Here is a 19483-nt window from a genome sequence, read left to right on the forward strand (position 1 = left end):
CTTCCACCCCTCATATCCCCCACCTCACCCAAAGGCAATGGGAGAAAAAAATAGAAATACATTTTGAAAGGAAGATAGGGAAAACTACAAAGAGGTGACAAAATGTGCCACTTCTTCCTTTGTTGCCAAGTGAGAGACAAAAGGTCAGGGTTCATGTGGTATATTCCATAGGCTTCACAACACGGCTGAGACGACAGTTGCATTGGTGTGATATTTCGCTTGGGTAGTTTACACCCCAGCGGTATGAACCTTGACTTCTCCAATTTCAGGTAGTCCTTGCCAAAGATCTTATAGCGGAGCAAGATAGGCTACTCCTGCTAAATGCAATGGACTGACGTGTAGTACGCTATGGAGAGGATCATGGGCATTTTCCACGCCCATTTTAGCAACCTGAGCCTACCTGACCCAACCCGACTCGCACTGTAATCAATGTTGCGGGGCAACAGTTTGTGTGGGTCAGATTCATAAATCTGTCAGTTCAAACTTCTTGTCAAGAATAAAATTTGATTCTGGTAATTGTCTTTTTTAATGTTTTTTAAATCATTTATTTTTAAATGGCTCACAAGCAGTGTTTGAGTTGATTTTGTAGTAACCGGAACCGACCCGACTCGCAGGGTGATTGACAGGGGGGACTTTTTGTGCGTGATATAGGGTTAGATTCATAATTCTGTTAGTTCATAATTCTGTTGATTCTTGTTAAGGAATAAAATGTTTATAAACACACATACATGAAAATTATATAAATGTATATAACACACACAATTATATTTCTTCTAAACCAATAATGAACTTTATTTCAGACTAGACAAGGGACATTAAATAAGAAACATTCTACATACGACACATTCTCTTGGGGCACTCCCACTCCCCGCTGCCCCGGCCCCCGCACTCTCTCTCCCCGCTGCCCCGGGCCCCGCACTCTCTCTCCCCGCTGCCCCGGGCCCCGCACTCTCTCTCCTCGCTGCCCCGGGCCCGCACTCTCTCTCCCCGCTTGCCCCGCACTCTCTCCCCGCCCGCCTTGCACTCGTTCTCCTCGCTGCCCGCACCTCTCTCTTGCCCCGGGCCTTGCTCCTTTTCGCTGCCCCGGGCCCCGCACTCCTTCTCCTCGCTGCGGATCCAATCTTTGGCCGGAAGCAAGAAGGCGGGAGCAAGAAAGCGGAGCAAGATGGCGGAACAAGATGGCGGAGTCAGCTTGCTAAAATGTGTCCTGTAATCACCCATGAAACCGCCCATGAGCGTACCTCACGTTTGCGTGAGAGTAATCCATCTTGCTTCGCTCTAAGATCTTTGGTCCTTGCTTTCTCCCTTCTTCCCCTCCTCTTCCCAACTCTCCCACAGCCCACTGTCTCCGCCTCTTCTTTTCCTTTTCCTGCATCCCCCCCAACATCAGTCTAAAGAAGGGTCTCGACCTGAAACGTTGCCTATTCCTTCGCTCCATAGATGCTGCCTCATCCGTTGAGTTTCTCCAGCTTTTTTGTCTACCTTCGATTTTTCCAGCATCTGCAGTTCTTTCTTAAACAAAACTTGATGTGAACAATGGTTGCTGGAGTTAAATGCAGTCTGAATTCAAATCAAAATGAACTTTGTAGCCGTGGCGAGATTTTAATGTTTGATTATTACTCATGCTGCCCTTTGTAGCCTCTTGTTGGGCACAAATGGGCTACTGTATCACAATGACCAATTCTGCAGGTCAGGCAGCATATCTGGAGGACACAAACAGCTGGAGTAACTCAACGGAACAGGCAGCATTTCTGGAGGACATGTATGTGTGACGTTTCAGGCCGGGACCCTTCTTCAGACATGAATGCATCCTGACCCACCTATCCATGTCCTCCAGAGATGCTGCCTGACACACTGAATTACTCCAGCATTTTGTGCTATTATTTGTAAACCAGCATCTGCAGTTCCTTGTGTCTACAAACATATAATGGTTGCCCACGTCTCACAAATTGACTGCTGAATGCAAGAAACAGAAAAAAAAACTGCAGTTACTGGAAACCTGAAATAAAAATAGGATGTCCCTGCAGGTCAGGCAGCATCTATGGAGTGAAGAGCCAGCATATCAGATCAATAGAGCATTAGCTTTCAGCTGAGTATTTCCAGCATTTTTTGCTTTTATATCTGTTGTTCTCTATTGTCAAGAAACACATCTTTTTTTTCCCTTTCTAACCTTTCAACCCTGTTAAAAGAAAACGTTTCTTGACATTGTTAATACTGCTAAATCTATTATTCATCTGCAAAAACACAGACCAAGAAACTGGGAGAACAATGTGACTCACTGTGTGAGTTTTGGAACTCAGAATCGGCATTAACAAAGGCTGCTTGCTTTTTACACAATCTACAGCTGATTGGAATACAGTGTGGGCTTGGAATGTATTCTCGGATATGGGAACTGATCCTTTGCTCCTTGCATCTATTTGCTTTGTAGTTTTCGAAACGATTGTATTTTAAACAGCAGATGGTGCCTCCGACTCATGGTTTAGATAAACCAGCAAAAGCTTATGATTCAGAAAAGCCAAAGGATATTTATGACCAGCAGATTCATTCAGAAAAATCTCCCACTCCAGCTTCTGAATGGAAGTGCTTTTCCGAAACAGCCATGTCTGCCAAGTCATCAAAGGCGGCCCCTGTGTGCACACAATGTTAGCCCTAAAGGTTTGAACAGACGCCAGGGTATGACTGAGCTTTTAGTGAATAAACCCTCCCAGGTTTAGGGGACATTTCCTCTTCCTTGATCGTCAGTTGTGCCAGCACTTTCAGTCTGTGTGTTCCATTAAGGAATTACTAAAGAACAGCTCAAAAAAAAATCTCATCTCCATGAATAAATCTTTAAAAAAATGATGCTGCATTGCCACAGAGGAAGCTGCACCCCAGATATAAAAAATTCCATTCATTCCCAATTAACATCCATTTCTCTGAAGGATTTGCTCATTGTATTAAACAAACTCTCTTTCAAAATGTTCACTGCAGTCTGTGGGAGCTTGCTATGCACAAATTGGCAAGACTCCTGCACTACAACAATTTCTGTACATCAAAGGGCTACTTCAACGAGTGTAAAGCACTTTAGTTAATTCAGATTAAGTATGTGAGAGCTGCCATTCAACTGCAAGTCCTTCCTTCTTTCACCCAGAAGATTTAAGGCTGCTCTGCCTCCCATTGAAGTCTGCCTTGGTGCAGAAGGACAAGAGCATCGGATGCACGGAAGCACCACTGACACATCACCTGGCATGGAGAAATATCACTATTCCTTCATCATCGCTGGATCAAAATCTTAAAATGCCCCCATCCCAATGTCGTCATGGGAGAAACTTCATTAAATGCACCACAGAAGTTCAAGAAGGCAGCTTACCAGCACAAGGGTAACAAGAGATGGGTGATAAGTGCCCTCTTTGCCCTCAAACAAGGGAGGGGATATTCCCACCAGGGGTAACATGAGTAGCACGGGTGGTTTATTTACAGATAGTTGAGAATACCACTGAGTATGACACTATCAAATATGTCAACACTGAGAACGTACTGTTTTTGTTTTGTGTTTATGTTGTGAATAAACTTTATTTTTGAAATAAACAATTACATAACTTCGCTCCTTGGCATTAATAATTAAAATAGTTTTGCTAGACAGCACAGTACCGCAGCTGGTAGAGGCACTGCCCTGCAGCGGCGGAGTGTCAGTTTTGATCCCGACCTTGGGTGTTGTGTGTGTGGAATCCGCAAGTTCTCTCTGCGACCATGTGGGTTTCCTCCAGATGCCCCGGTTTCTTCCCACATCCCAAAGACATACAGGTTTATAGATTAATTGTCTTCTGTAACTCGCACCAGCTGTGTAGGGAGTGTACAGAACTCATATGCGAATGGGTGATCAATAGTCTGTACGGGATTGGTGGGTCTGTTTTCTAAACTAAAGACACAGGGTAATATGTATTCTTGCATTCATGTAGCACCCTTCTGGACCCAACCAGCTGTACAAGAGGTGAGGACATTTCTATGTGCAGATACTGCTTTAATGAATGATATATAGTTGATGTCTGTGTCAATGTAGTTCGTCAACATAGGATATTATAATTGGGCTCAATCTTACTGCACGTCACCTCTTTACACCACCTTACTACTTAGAAAAGGAATATAAATCAGACAGGATTCCCATTCTAGATAATAGACCACTGTCGAAACAGATTGACACAAAGTGCTGTAGTAACTCAGCAAGCAGTATCTCTGGAGAAGAAGCATGGTTTGGGACCCTTCTACAGACTGAAAGTAAAGGGGGGGGGGGGGGGGGGGGGGGGGTGGGTGAAGAATCTCCCCGTCTGGAAATAACATTGAGCAGGACCAGTATCAGGTCAGATCTGCCGACTATCTTTCCCCTGTTCACGCCCAAGGTTAACTCTTGTCGGCCCGAAACATTGCCTATTTCCTTCGCTCCATAGATGCTGCTGCACCCGCTGAGTTTCTCCAGCTTTTCTGTTTAACTCTTGTACATCTGGGTTTCAGGATTCAGACCGTTAGGCAATATGACTGTAAGAATTGGAAGGCGAGATGGAAGTGGTTAGGGTTGTCAACCAAGCCAGGGCTCCTGTTGGCAGCAGCGCTGTAATTGTAAATAGATATATTCACATCTCTGCCAAAAGCCAAAGGAAGAACCCCAATGCTGGTGAGGTAATTGGTTAGAAATTCCTGTACAAGCAATCACCGTGCTCTGTGCCAGTACATAATGTTCTTTCGGCATGTCCGCTTTTTTCACCTTGTCTTCTTATGGGCAAAGGAAACTCTGCATGTGAACCAGACCCAACGAAAACTTAGTGTGCAAGTCGGCAGGGACCACCCAATGACATAAAACCCATGCAAAAGGAACGAATGGCTGGAACTCTGGGGAAAGAAAAGCAGAAAAGACTGAAGTGCTCAGCAGGTCAGCCAGCATCTGTGGGGAGAGTGTCAACGAGTATTAGTTTTGCTATTGGTATATTATTGTAAAGTGTATCGAGACAGAGTGAAAAGCTTTCATTTGTGTGCCACCCAGCAAATCAAATCATACTATGATCAAGCCATATACAAGTACAATTGGTAATGCAAATAGAAAAATATCAGTGCAGAATATAATTTACAGCACTGTAGCATTACAGTTAAAGAGAGAAAGTTCAACATCCGCAATGAGGTAGGTTGGAAGATCGGGACTAAATCCTTATGGGAGGACCATTCAATAGTCTGATAAAAGAGGGGAAGAAGTTGAATCTGGTGGAATGTGTTTTCAAGCTTTTATGTCTTCAGGAGCAAGGGGAGAAGAGAGGGAATGGCCAGTGAGAAAGGTTTTTGATTATGTTGGCTGCTTTCCTTAGGCAGCGTGAAGTGTAGATATAGTATGTGGTGAGACGCTGGTCTGTGTGATGGACTGAACAACATTGACTACTCTGCAGATGTTGTGATCTTGCACAAAGCTGTTCCCAAACCAAGCTGTGATGCAATCCGATAGTATACCTCCTAAGGTGCACCTGTAGAATTGGGGAACGGTGGTTGGAGATATGCTGAACTTCTCTAGTCTCCTGAGGAAGTGGAGTGGAGCTTCAATGTGGTTAGTTCAGGACAAATTGTTGCTGATAATCACATGAAGATCCTGACTAGTTTCACATCAGCACCATTAATGGGGTGGGAGATTGCAACCTTCACATGGTACACCTTGTTTCGACAAATGCAATCAACCCGGCATGCACAATCAAATAAGATCAAATAGAACAAGTTGTCCTACAATTTTAGGCTGTGCATGCCATACGTAAGAAGAAAAAGCACCATTAATATTCATAGAGTGATACAGTGTGGAACCAGGCCCTTCGGCCCAATTTACGCACATCGACCAACATGTCCCAGCTACATTAATCCCGCCTGCCTCCGTTTGGTCCATATCCCTTTTATCCATGTACCTATCTAACTGTTTCTTAAATGTTGGGATAGTCCCCACGTCAACTACCTCCTCTGGCAAATTGTTCCATACACTCAGCACCCTTGAAAAAGTTACCCCTCAGATTCCTATTAATGTATTAATTTACCAATTAGTAGTTCACCCAACACTCCACTGCACGAGGCAAACACAACACTGAGCCCAACCAACATTTGGTGGCATAGCAGCACTGATGGTTAGCGCGTCCACAAGCAAACTACAAGGTACCAACACAAGGCTCAGGCTGAGATCAAGTGCAATCCATGCCGATGTTCAAATGAAATTTCAGTGACCTAAGGGTTATGTTCTCACCAGATCAAGAAAGGAAAAAAGCCTGTTCAGATTCCAACATATAATTGATGTACAACAAAACTGGTTGGTGCATGCGTGAAGCATTAGTTCAGCTGAAGCAATGAATCCCCTGTTTTGTGTTTGTCCCCTCACAATCAAGAGGGATAATCATACTCACATGAAGTCCAAATGTTTCACTGAAGTAGAGGGGAAGTTACAAATTCCCAGGTGTACTGAGCCTCGGCTGTGTCTAAAATGGGATAACACAGTGAATTGAAGTGGAGACAATTCTATCCATTTTATTTTGTAAATGATTATTTGCATGCAGGTCATCTTATCGTTATCGAGTTGGTGTTTTGGGAGTTTTGCTGTGATCTAATTAGTTGTTCCGCTTCCTATGTTACAACAGAAATGACAATTCAGAGTTACCTCATTTGCAGTATTTTAGAAAGTCTTGAAGACATGAAAGGTAATGCATAAAAGCAAGAGGTTGCTTTGGCTGGGTTGTAAGGGCCGCCAGGAGCTTGACTTCCCAAGTTGGTGCCAGATTTGTAAACCTACATAGAACTTGGTTGATGAGATTGCCTCGAACACCAAGTGAACAGATGTGACTTGCAAATTTTGGAAAAGCCCTTAGGAACAAGAATTTGAATTATTATCTCTTTTGCTTGAAATAAATAGTTATTTGGCAGTAATCGCCCAAAAGCATCACATGGGATGTCGTTCCCACATTGGGATGGATCCCAGTATCTTGAACTCTCTCTTAGCTCATCTAATTATGACAGTGACTGATAGAATCAGGAACAGGAAACGCTGGAAATACTGAGTAGCTCAGTGAGTATGTATGGGAACAATTGAAAAATTGGCCACAGGAGGCAACGCAAATGATGGCGTAGATGAGGAATAAGTGAATCAAACCACAATTGTTTGATCGTATTTTCCTGTTGGGAAACAAAGCTGACCATTGCCTAATATCAAGTCTCGCCTCGCCAAGTGAAAGAAATCTGCATGTGAATATTTGAACCCGGTTTATTAGCAAGAATATGTTACAGCCCTGGGCCTCCACTGCTATTAAAGGGGATAAAAGACTACATATGTCAATGTCCATTGTCTGAAGAAGGGTCTCAAACCGAAACGTTACCTATTCCTTCTCTCCAGAGATGCTGCCTGTCCCGCTGAGTTACTCCAGCTTTTTGTGTCTACCTTCGGTTTAAACCAGCATCTGCAATTCCTTCCTACCCATTGAAGAATGATACTATGTCAACACCAAGCAGTGTTTACTGCCACTGTACTTGAGATAATATCTACATTAGAACCAAAATGGCAACCATAACAGCCAGCTATATATACAAGGGAACATACTATGTCTTCAATGGACACAAGTGCCTGGTACTTACAGAGTTGTATTTATTAGCTGCTGGAAATATAATCTCCTCATGGGCCTGCATGGGTTCAATAGGATACCTCCAGGAGCTCTGCAATTCATTAGCATCTGTTGGAATGGAAAATAAGTCTCACAATTACATCTTACCTTCCCTGACCTAGGCAGATCACAACCACAATCACAATAATACTTTATTAGCCAAGTATGTTTTGCAACATATACGAGGAATTTCATTTGCCAAATGTTTAAGAAGGAACTGCAGATGCTGGAAAAATTGAAGGTAGATAAAAATGCTGGAGAAATTCAGCGGGAGAGGCATCTATGGAGCGAAGGAATAGGTGAAGTTTCTTCAGACTGATGTGCGGGTGGGGGAGGAGGCGGGAAGAAGAAAGGAAGAGGTGGAGGCAGTGGGCTGTGGGAGAGCTGGGAAAGGGAGGGGAAAGAGGGAGAAAGCAAGGACTACCTGAAATTGGAGAAGTCAATATTCATACTGCTGAGGTGTAGACTATCCAAGAGAAATATGAGGGGCTGCTCCTCCAATTTACGGTGGGACGCACTCTGGCCATGGAGGAGGCCCAGGACAGATAGGTCTGATTCAGAATGGGAGGGGGAGTTGAGGTGCTGAGCCACCGGGAGATCAGGTTGGTTATTGCGAACTGAGCGGAGGTGTTGGGCGAAGCGATCGCCCAGCCTACACTTGGTCTCACCGATGTAGAGCAGCTGACACCTAGAGCAGCAGATGCAATAGATGAGATTGGAGGAGGTGCAGGCGAACCTCTGCCGCACCATTTGCCAAGTCAATCATACAAATAAAAAGCAATGGAAGACACAAAACATATTTTATCAAAACCATCCATCACAGTAACTCCTCCACATTCCTCACTGTGATGGAGGGCGAAAAAAAGTTAAATGTCTTCCCTTTCCTCTCCCGTGGCCAGGGACCACGAGCCCTCCGTTGTCGGGATGATCTTGACTCCCGTAGCCGGCGACGGCCCACTGCTTCGAGGCGATCAGCTTCTGCATCGGGGGGATGTCAGCCCCCACGCGCTGGACAATCGAACCCCACGTTAGGGCTGGTCGAACCTTCCGTGACGTTGGAATTCCCGACATCCACGGTCTCTCCCGAGACTGCGAACTCCTAATGTAAAGTCCGCAGGCCACGGTTGGAATGATCCCAGACAAAGGATCCACTCCAATGTAAGTCCACACCTCACAGTGGGGCCCAAGGTGAGTCCGAGGACGCCTCCAGCTCCATCGATGGTAGGCCGCAGAGTGACCGGAGTATGCGATCTGAAAATTAATCACATCTCCAGCAAGGTAAGAAACTGCAAAAAATGTTTACCCCTCCCCCCACATAAAACAAACCGGGGAACATTTACACAAACTTTTAACACGCACACTAAAAAATGTTAAAAAGAAGAAAAAACAAGCAGACTGTTGGCGGGGCTGCCAATCATGCCGTGCCCTTGGTGGCTTTTGATCCCAAAGCAGTTGACTCACAATGAAGTAATGTTGAGGAGAGATCATGGCTGAACTTGGGAAAGTAACAAATAGCTGACCACAACAATGCCTACATGGGTGACTTTGAAAATGAGATTAACTTTTCCAAAGATTGCTAGAGAAACTCTCCCATTAGAATACACACCATAGGCACAGTAGCAGCCCTTTGGCCCAAAATGTCTGTTCCAGAATATGATACCAAGATAAACAAATCTCATCTGCCGCACATGGTCCATATCCCTCCATTTTATGCATATTCATGTGTCTATCTAAAAACCTTTTAAACACCACTACGGTACTTTAAAACCGAGATGAGAAGAACTTTTTTCACATTAAAACCGAGATGAGAAGAACTTTTTTCACATTAAAACCGAGATGAGAAGAACTTTTTTCACACAGAGAGTGGTGAATCTCTGGAACTCTCTGCCACAGTGGGTAGTTGAGGCCAGTTCATTGGCTATATTTAAGAGGGAGTTAGATGTGGCCCTTGTGGCTAAAGGGGATCAGGGGGTATAGAGAGAAGGCAGGTACGGGATACTGAGTTGGATGATCAGCCATGATCATATTGAATGGCGGTGCAGGCTCGAAGGGCCGAATGGCCTACTCCTGCACCTAATTTCTATGTTTCTATGTTTCTATGTATCTGCCTCCAGACTCATCCCTGGCAGCTCACTCCAATGTGCACAAGTTGGCTGAATTACATTCACCACGCATTGAAAGTACATCATGGTTGTACTGCATTTTGCGATATCCCGAGGCAGTGACAACCACCATATTAATGCATGTCTTTCTTTTGAATCACTATTGTGGAGTTTGAAGCTTCAAATGTCTGACTCAACATGAATAGTCACTCATTAAACCACACTGGACAAACTAGGTGAAAGTTCTCTGAAGTCCAGTGGAAGAGATGATTTAAAAAATGCTGTATGGGAAACCTGATACTTGACTAGCAATGACTCTATTGAAGAAAGTTAACACATCAACTTTGTGTGAGGCCGAATTACAATGCCGGTGAATTTAAGCTGATTTCGAAAGTTCCTTTATCAGTACATTCAGGGAATTACAGTAACATGAATCACTCGTAGATCAGCAGTTTACAGTAATTTACAACGGCTCATTGTTCTCAGTTGTACAACTTGGCTCATGGTACCAGTACGATCCTTGTTCAGTAAACAAAGCAGAGATGTACTTAGTGAACTGTTTGTTATCTGTGCAATTTCCAGTCATATTCCAGTCTCAGTAATTTAAACAGTCAAATTCTTCGATTAAAACCTGAATTCTTTAAGAACATATTTAGAATTGGTCTCACTGTATATATGATAATTTTTTTTTAATATTCCTATTAATTTAATTCTGGAATCCAAGTTTTCCTCTACATTAATTAATTGCATGTATTAATAGTGCACTTAAGTTTCAATTTCCTCTGAAATGAATCTCAGTAGAGTTAGCAATCACTGGACTGAGGAATGTCTGGACAGAGAGAGAGCAACCTTCAATTAGAGAGCAGCATCTGGATAGTTTGTAACCCTTGAATATTGAAATTCTGGACAGAAGGAAGAGCAATATTAAGACAGGCGTCAATTCCTGAGTTGCTGCAAGTGCCAGCAGTAGTCCAGCAAGGAGTTCACCATATGCGTTGGAAGGAACTGCAGATGCTGGTTTACACCAAAAATAGGCACAAAATGCTGGAGTAACTCAGCGAGACAGGCAGCATCTCTGCATAGAAGGAATGGGTGATGCTTTTGGTCTGAAGAAGGCTCTCGATTTCATTTTCCCATTTCGACATATGGCTGCACAGGTCATGGACATTGCATTCGGGCATCAGCCACTGAGAAACAGATCAAGCTGCATCAAAGGCAGTGATGGAAATGGGGGGTGGGAAGGGGTACACAGGGGGATGGCGTTTCAGTTTCCAGTTTCCATCCTGTGTGTGAATTCGCAGCTTTATCCTGCGTTACTGAATCCAAGGGCAAGCGAACGAGCGGACAGATGGACGAACATGTTCACAAGTGAGGGCTGGTCCCCCAATGCAATATTCTACCTCTCAACTAATTTAAATATAGGTGGCCAGTGGGGTGGGGGGGGGGGGGGTGTTTTCTGGAGCACTAGTATGGGTGTTGTGGGCTGAAGGGACTGGTTTCCAGAGAGCTAGTATGGACATTGTGGGCCAAATGGATTCTTGGGCGGGCAGCTCAGTCACTCAGGCCTGGTGGGCTGGCAGCTCAGTCACTCAGGCCTGGTGGGCTGGCAGCTGAGAAACTGCCACAAATTCTGTCCAGAACAGGTGAGAGACTGTGAGAGAGAAGGGGGAGAGGGTGGAGAATCAATTTTAGACATTTTGTCATCTATTTCTGCAGATCACAGCAATGAAGGAGAAAAGTCTATCCTGGCCTGGATCTCACAGGGAGCCAATGAAGGGAGGGAGAAAAATACTGGGGTGAGGTTTAATACTTGCAGGGGGAATACTTACTGATGGGCTGAAACATAGAAACATAGAAAATAGGTGCAGGAGTAGGCCATTCGGCCCTTCGAGCCTGAACCGCCATTCAATATGATCATGACTGATCATCCAACTCAGTATCCTGTACCTGCCTTCTCTCCATACCCCCTGATCCCTTTAGCCACAAGGGCCACATCTAACTCCCTCTTAAATATAGCCAATGAACTGGCCTCAACTACCATCTGTGGCAGAGAATTACAGAGATTCACCACGCTCTGTGTGAAAAATGTTTTTCTCCTCTCGGTCCTAAAAGAAGGGACTCCTTCTGAGCTAGTACAGGCCTGATGGGCCGAAGGGGCTTTAAAAAAAATCTGTGAAATCTCAGTGAAAGGCACTTTTTCTGGACTTTTCCTAGTCTGGCACGAGCATTTTGGGCAAAAATGCCCCTCCTCGGCTAATACGGGCATTTTGGGTAAAAGGGACTGGTTTCTCAGCTAAGGCCTTGTGGGCTGAAATTAGTGGTTTCAGGCAGGCCAAACAGCTCATTTCATTTCATTTCCATTTCAAATTCAAGCACAGGGCAGGCTGAACAGTTTATTGCATTTTCATTTCATTTCCATAGCCATTGCAGTTTCAAGCACAGGGCAGACCAAGCCAAACAGCTCACTGCATTTTCATTTCATTTCCATTGCCATTGCAGTTTCAAGCACAGGGTAGGCCAAGCCAAACAGCTCATTGCACTTTCATTTCATTTCCATTGCCATTGCAGTTTTAAGCACAGGCAGGCCAAACAAATCATTTATTGCAACTACATTGCAGACTCACAGTTCAGTTGATTCACAGCTTAGAATGAGAGTCATGGCCTCTCCTTCGCAATCTTGCAGAGTGACTGAGTCATGTCCAGGCATCCGGGGTTTTATAGTCCCTCCCTCCGGAAGGGGCATTACATTCATCGTGGTGATTGACAGGCGAGAGGTTCTCAAGGTTTTTTAAACACTCCTAACTTTTTCAATTTTCATCGATGGGAAACATCCTCGGGGCCTGCTCAACAGAGGAGGACTGTGAGTAAGATGGCCAAAGATCATAGCGATATATGGTAGTGTTTTTTCTAAAATTAATATACAGCGCAGACAGGAAATGGTCAAGATGAGACTTTTAATTATATAGATGTTGAAAGTTAATAAGGAGGACTAGGCAGGAATATCAAAATGATCACCTGTAGCTGAGAAACAAAAAGATGATTTATGCATGAAGAAACCATGACTAAAGCAAAGATACTAGAGCGCAGACGGAATCCGGTTACGGAAATGATGCTGAAGATTACCCATGACCCTACTATGGCTTTTTCGTCGAGTGGACTATCTTACTCCGCTATAGGATCTTTGGTTTCCGGTCTCCATGAGGAAAGTGGCACTGTAAGGGCAGTCCACATCTTTCACCAGCTCATTGAAACTTTTCCCAATTCCATATTGACTGTCTAAGAACTTCGCCCTCATCAGACCTGGCGTCTCTCCGCCGTAAACGGAGTTCACCTCCTGGATGCTCAACTCGTAGACCACCCGCTCCTTCCTGAAGTGGATATCAAACAGCTGTGAAACACTGGCGGGACTGTGGTGGAACGCGAACTCCCAGTCAAGGTAGCGAACGTGGTTGTTTACAACGTGGTATCTTGGTCCACGTGGCTCGAACTGGAGGGGGCCATAGGTTTGAAACTTCTGGCGAGGTCTCAGAGAGGCGTAGTTGGGATCCGAATCCATCCTTTGGATCTCTCTCGCTCTCTCACTCCCTCTCGCCTTGGCATTCCCGGAATAATTCGGCATTTTGCGGGGACGGCTGCATCTGCGGTTCCTTCCTGTTGGGGGAGGGTGGGGTGGGGATCAATCATCGACCTACTTCCCTCACCAAAGCAGACGATGGCTGCAGCCAACACAGAGAGAGAGAGAGAGAGAGATGCAAGAAAGCAGATATGACATATAATACACAATAAACTATATAATAAATACACAATAAACAAGTTATGTATTCTTGTACTCTTACATGGGTATGAACACACATAAAAAAATGTCCCCCCACCTTCCTTTCCAACCTCAACCTCACGGACTTTAGAGCACCCCTAGTTCCTAAAACCCATTTCCATCACTGATCAAAGGTACTAGTGACTGCATTCACATGGCATTTCACACATACATCAAAGCACCTTTGTGTTTGTTTTAATGAATGGAATAATCAGTGACCTCTCAGGAATCTTAAGATACAAAGGTTCCACGCAAACGTTACACAACAAAATTCATAATTCATTTACCAACCTCATGGAACATTATCAGACAAGCATTAACTGTGCCAAAGTTGTAGTCATTAGGACATGTGAGCAAAAGCTTTATCCAGGAACTAAGGAAGGGCATCAAGGAAGCTGGGGCGAGTCAGTGTAAACTAAGAATTGCAGATGCTGACTCACAAAAAAAAAAGACAAAGTGCTGGAGTTACACAGTCATCATCCATGGAGAACAAGGTGATGTTTTAGGCAGGGACGCTTCTTCAGATTTTTTTGTGGTGGGTGGGTTGGGTGGGAGGGAAGAAGGCTGGAAGAGAGGAGGGGCAGGACAAAGCATGGCATGTAATATGTGAACACAGGTGAGGGGGGTTTCTGGTGGGCAGATAGTTGCAAGGCAGAAGGTGTGAACAAAAGAATTGAAGCGTTTAAGAAGGAACTGCAGATGCTGGAAAATCGAAGGTACACAAAAAAGCTGGAGAAACTCAGCGGGTGCAGCAGCATCTACGGAGCAAAGGAAATAGGCAACGTTTCAGGCCGAAACCCTTCTTCAGACAAAGAGTTGAAGCATTGTGAATTTCGAACCCAGAGGGAGGAATGTTGGTGGAGAGGGAGGAGAAGGGTAGAAACAGGTGCAAGTCCAGGTGGGACTCAGGGGAGGAGTTCATTTTAAGTTTAGTTTAGTTTAGTTTAGTTTAGTTTAGTTTAGAAATACAGCAACCCTTCGGCCCACCTAGTCCGCGCCGACCAGCGATCCCCGCACATACACACTGTCCTACTCACCAGGGACAATTTCTATTTCTACCAAGCCAATTAACCTACAAACCTGTACGTTTTTGGAGTATGGGAGGAAACCGAAGACCTCAGAGAAAACTCACCGGGTTACGGGGAGAAAGTACAAACTTTGTATCGATAGCACCCGTAGTCAGGATCAAACCCGGGTCTCTAATGCTGCAACTGCTGTAAATAAGACAGCAACTACCTCTACAGCACCGGGGGGGGGGGGGGGGGGGGGGGGGGGGGGGGGGGGGGGGGGGGGGGGAAGAAAGGGGGGGGGGGGGGAGAAGGGGGAGGATGGGGAGATGGTTATTAGAGGTTATCTAAAATTGGAGAATTCAATGTTCACCCATTGGGTTGTAAGCTGCTCAAATGGAATATGAGGTAATGCTCCTCCAGTTTGCAAGGGGCCTTATCCTGGCAGTGGAGGAGATCAGGACAGAAGATTAAAATGGTTTATATAGTTAGGTGTGAACTGAGAGGGGACAATTTCCTTCCTTGATCACTAGAACAAAATAATCTATTGCAGTTGGTCTAGCACTGTGAATTATTTTCAAGATAAAATTACTTTGAAGTCAATCGAACTAAAACAGCAGAATGTGAAAATGCACAACTGTTAACATACAGTTAGGAACTAAAGTGAATTTTCTTGGCATTGGTGTATATCAGATATCCTTCACACTTCAAGGAGAGACAAAAGACTGAAGTTTTATCCAGAGAGATGCAGGTCTCATTCCACGAGCAATGTTCCCGGGATGCACAGGAAATCCTAGAAACTTTTCAATTTAATTGGGGTATTCAATTTAATTGGAGGCTCAAGAAAGCCCACCTGTCCCCCCGGATCCTGACCAACTTTTACCGCTGTACCATAGAGAGTATCCTGACCACCTGCTTCACGGTATGGTACAGCAGCTGCACTGCTGCGGACAGGAAGGCACTACAACGGGTGGTGAAAACCGCGCAGCACATCATCGGTGCCCCGCTCCCTGCCATGGATGCCCTCCACCGAAAACGGTGTCTGAGACGGGCTGGGAAGATCATCAAAGACCCCTCACACCCCAACCATGGACTGTTTGCCCTCCTCCCATCAGGGAGGCGGTACAGGAGCCTCAGGTCACGTACTAGTAGGATGAGGAACAGCTTCTACAACAATCCAATCACATTGCTGAACTCGGAGTCCCGCCGATAGATTTCTCCAGTCCCTCCGTCCCCATTGTTTAATTATTCTGTATTTTTTGATGATTCTGTATCTTCTCTCTTTCTATTTTTTTAATTTCTTTATGCACAACTACTACGGACTGACGCAAAACTGCATTTTGTTGTACTCATACTTGTATTTGTGCGATGACATTAAAGTTGAATTGAATTGAATTGAATTTATTGTAACATGTGACAAGTCACAGTGAAACTCTTTGCTTGCATACCTAAGGTATGCAAATAGTCGCCCATAAGGGATGCTTATAGTTACAATTCCCACACCACCCAGAACTTCTCCTCTATGTATGCATAAAAGACACTAAGTGAATTCTTGGCATCCGATGTATATCCAATTTCACCCTGGCATCCGATGTATATCCAATTTATGTCATCAGGTGAATAATGGCTACATCCATGCTTACTGATCAGAAATGGCACTTAAAGGTACATCCTATCGACTGAATTTTTCATACAGTACAACTGGCACAACACAGTGGTGCAGCTGGTAGAGCTGCTGCCTCAAAGTGCCAGAGATCTGGGTTCAGACCTGCTGCCAGTGTGGTGTTTGCACATCCTCCCTGTGGCCTTGGTTTTCATAGAAACATAGAAAATAGGTGCAGGAGCGGGCCATTTGGCCCTTCAAGCCTGCACCGCCATTCATTGTGATCATGGCTGATCCTCTGGGTTCTCCAGAATTATTCCACATCCCAAAGCCGTGCAGGATTAGAGGTTCATTAGCCTCTGCAAAAATTGCCCTAATGTGCAGGGAGTGGATGAAAAAAAGGGATGACATAGTTCGAATGCGATGGTCGACGTCCACTTGATGGCCAAAGGGCTTGTTTCCATGTTGTATCTCTAAACTAAAACTAAACTAATTGATGAAATCCTGCAACTAGAGATGTAAATGACCAGTTCCCATTAACTCACCAATGTTTTGCCCGCAGCCTTGACCTCACTCATTTTTCTATGTTCCACTTTTGTCACAAGCATTACTGACAAGGACTGTAGCATCTCTCCGTAATGCACCTCAGTGCACGAGGCTGAGATCACTTTATCTGGGATGAACTTGTAAGTCACATTAGCTTCAGGTCACTTGTGGCACAGAGTCCATTGAGACCAACCATTACCCAGTTACCAAGGAGTGCGGCTGTGCATGCCGCCATCTCCAGTTGTCTTCATCTCTGTGGCAGCCTTGTGTAGAATGTCGAACATAGAGTAGTACTGCACAGGAACAGGCCCTTCAGCCCACAATGCCTGTGCTGAACATGTTACCAGGTTATACTAATCAACTTTGCTTGCACCTGATTCATACCCCTCTGTTCCCTGCATAATCCAGGTGACTATACAAAAGTCTCTTAAATAGAAACATAGAAACATAGAAAAATAGGTGCAGGAGTAGGTCACTCGGCCCTTTGAGCCTGCACCGCCATTCAATATGATCATGGCTGATCATCCAACCCAGTATCCTGTACCTGCCTTTTCTCCATACCCCCTGATCCCTTTAGCCACAAGGGCCACATCTAACTCTCTCTTAAATATAGTCACTATCATTACTGCCTCCACCATCATCCCTGCAGCACGTTCCAGGCATCCACCACACTCCATTTAAAAAAAGCTTGCCCTAGATGCCACTAAATTTTGTCCATTCATCTTAAAGCTACACCCTCCAGTCGTGTCGACCCTGGGAAAAAGGTTCTAGCCTAGCCATACCTCTGATAACTTTACATACTTCCATCAGGTCACCCTCCCTTCACCCTCCGATGCCACTTAATAAAAAAATCCAAGTTTTGTCCGACCTATCTTCATAGCTATTACCCTCTAGTCTAGGCAGCATGCTAGTAAATCTTCTCTGCACCCTCTGCAAAGCCTCCATAACCTACTTATAAAGGAGTGACCAGAACTGGATGTAGTACACCAAATGTGGCCAAAGGAAAGTCCTGTAAAGCTGCATCATAACTTCCTAACTTCTATATTCAATGTCTCGACCTATGATAGCAAGCATACCATACATCTTGTTTACTAATTTATCCACTGTACTTGTGTTGCAACTTCCAGGGAGCTATGGACTTGAACTCTAAGATTCCTCTGTACATTAATGCTGTTAAGGGTCTTGCCATGAATGGTATATTTCTCCCTTACACTTGACCTCCTAAGCTACAGCACCTCTCACTTGCTCAAATTCAACTTCATCTGCCTGTTCTCCGCTCATTTCTGTAGCTAATCTATAACCTCCCCAATACCTTGACAGCATAGAAACATAGAAACATAGAAAATAGCTGCAGGAGGAGGCCATTCGGCCCTTCGAGCCTGCACCGCCATTCATTGTGATCATGGCTGATCGTCCCCTATCAATAACCCGTGCCTGCCTTCTCCCCATATCCCTTGACTCCACTAGTCACTAACCCCGAAGCAGTCTGCACTGTCCGCAATTCCACCATTTTGGTGTCACTTGCAAACTTGCAAACCGAGCCAACTACATTTACATCCAGTGTTTAAGAGGGAACTGCAGATGCTGGAGAATCGAAGGTTACACAGAAAAGCTGGAGAAACTCAGCGGGTGCAGCAGCATCTATGGAGCGAAGGAAATAAGTCTGAAGAAGGGTTTCGGCCCGAAACATTGCCTATTTCCTTCGCTCCATAGATGCTGCTGCACCCGCTGAGTTTCTCCAGCTTTTCTGTGTAACCTACATTTACATCCAAGTCATTTATATATACAAATATACTGAAGAGGGTCTCGGCCCAAAATGTCACAGACTTCGTTTCTCCAGAGATGCTGCCTGGCTCAATGAGTTACTCCAGCATTTTGTGTCTATTATATACATGCGTGTGTGTTTGTGTGTATCTCTGTGTGTGTGTATATATATATATATATATATATATATATTAAGTGTATACATATACTCATGTACGTATATATATATATATATCTATGTATCCTTTAGGATATGAAGTGCCGGTAAATAAAGCTATGATACAGCATCCGGGATCCCTGCAAAAAGCTGCTATTGGGAAGTTCATAGATAAAGTCATATTGCACGATACAGTCTGAAAACCACTGCTGGTAATGTTTTATCTGGGATTTTCACAAATGTTCCTGTTGTTCTGTATGTACATGAAATGGGCACCAGTGACAAATAGGCTAAAAAAAAGAGGAAGAATTCAAATTGCAAGTCTCCTGGGAGAGCTGTTATGCTTGTTCTGCAAGGAAGAACTTCAAAGGCATAGGCCTCAGAAAGAGGATGAAAGCCAAAATTACTTCCCCACCCCCTCCCTCTCGCGCAGACCAACCATGCCAGTAGACCACTGACTAATGGCTTTTTGCATTAATTCTTGGACACATGCCTTTCCACAAATAGCACAGTTTGTATGTGTATTAAATTAAAGTTGCTTGGCTTTTGTCCCAGATATGTTACAAAAGGAAAATAGTCTTTCTTTTTTTGCATAGTTTATGTTTAAGATACAAAATCAATTACTTTGCAATGATTGGAACTTCCATTTCATAATTGAATCACATTGAATGGTGTTGTTGGCTCGAAGGGCTAAATAGTCTACTCCTGCACCTATTGTCTATTGTCTATAATGAGAACATGTCAATGTGCAATGGATGCAACGCTCTCCAGGGTTATCATGTGTGTGACAGTACTAGACCACTCCAGAGTCTTGGGATTATTAACTGAGGATGAGTTTATCACCTGGAGG

Source organism: Leucoraja erinacea, chromosome 4 (assembly GCF_028641065.1).
Source record: "Leucoraja erinacea ecotype New England chromosome 4, Leri_hhj_1, whole genome shotgun sequence".
NCBI lineage: Eukaryota > Metazoa > Chordata > Chondrichthyes > Rajiformes > Rajidae > Leucoraja > Leucoraja erinaceus.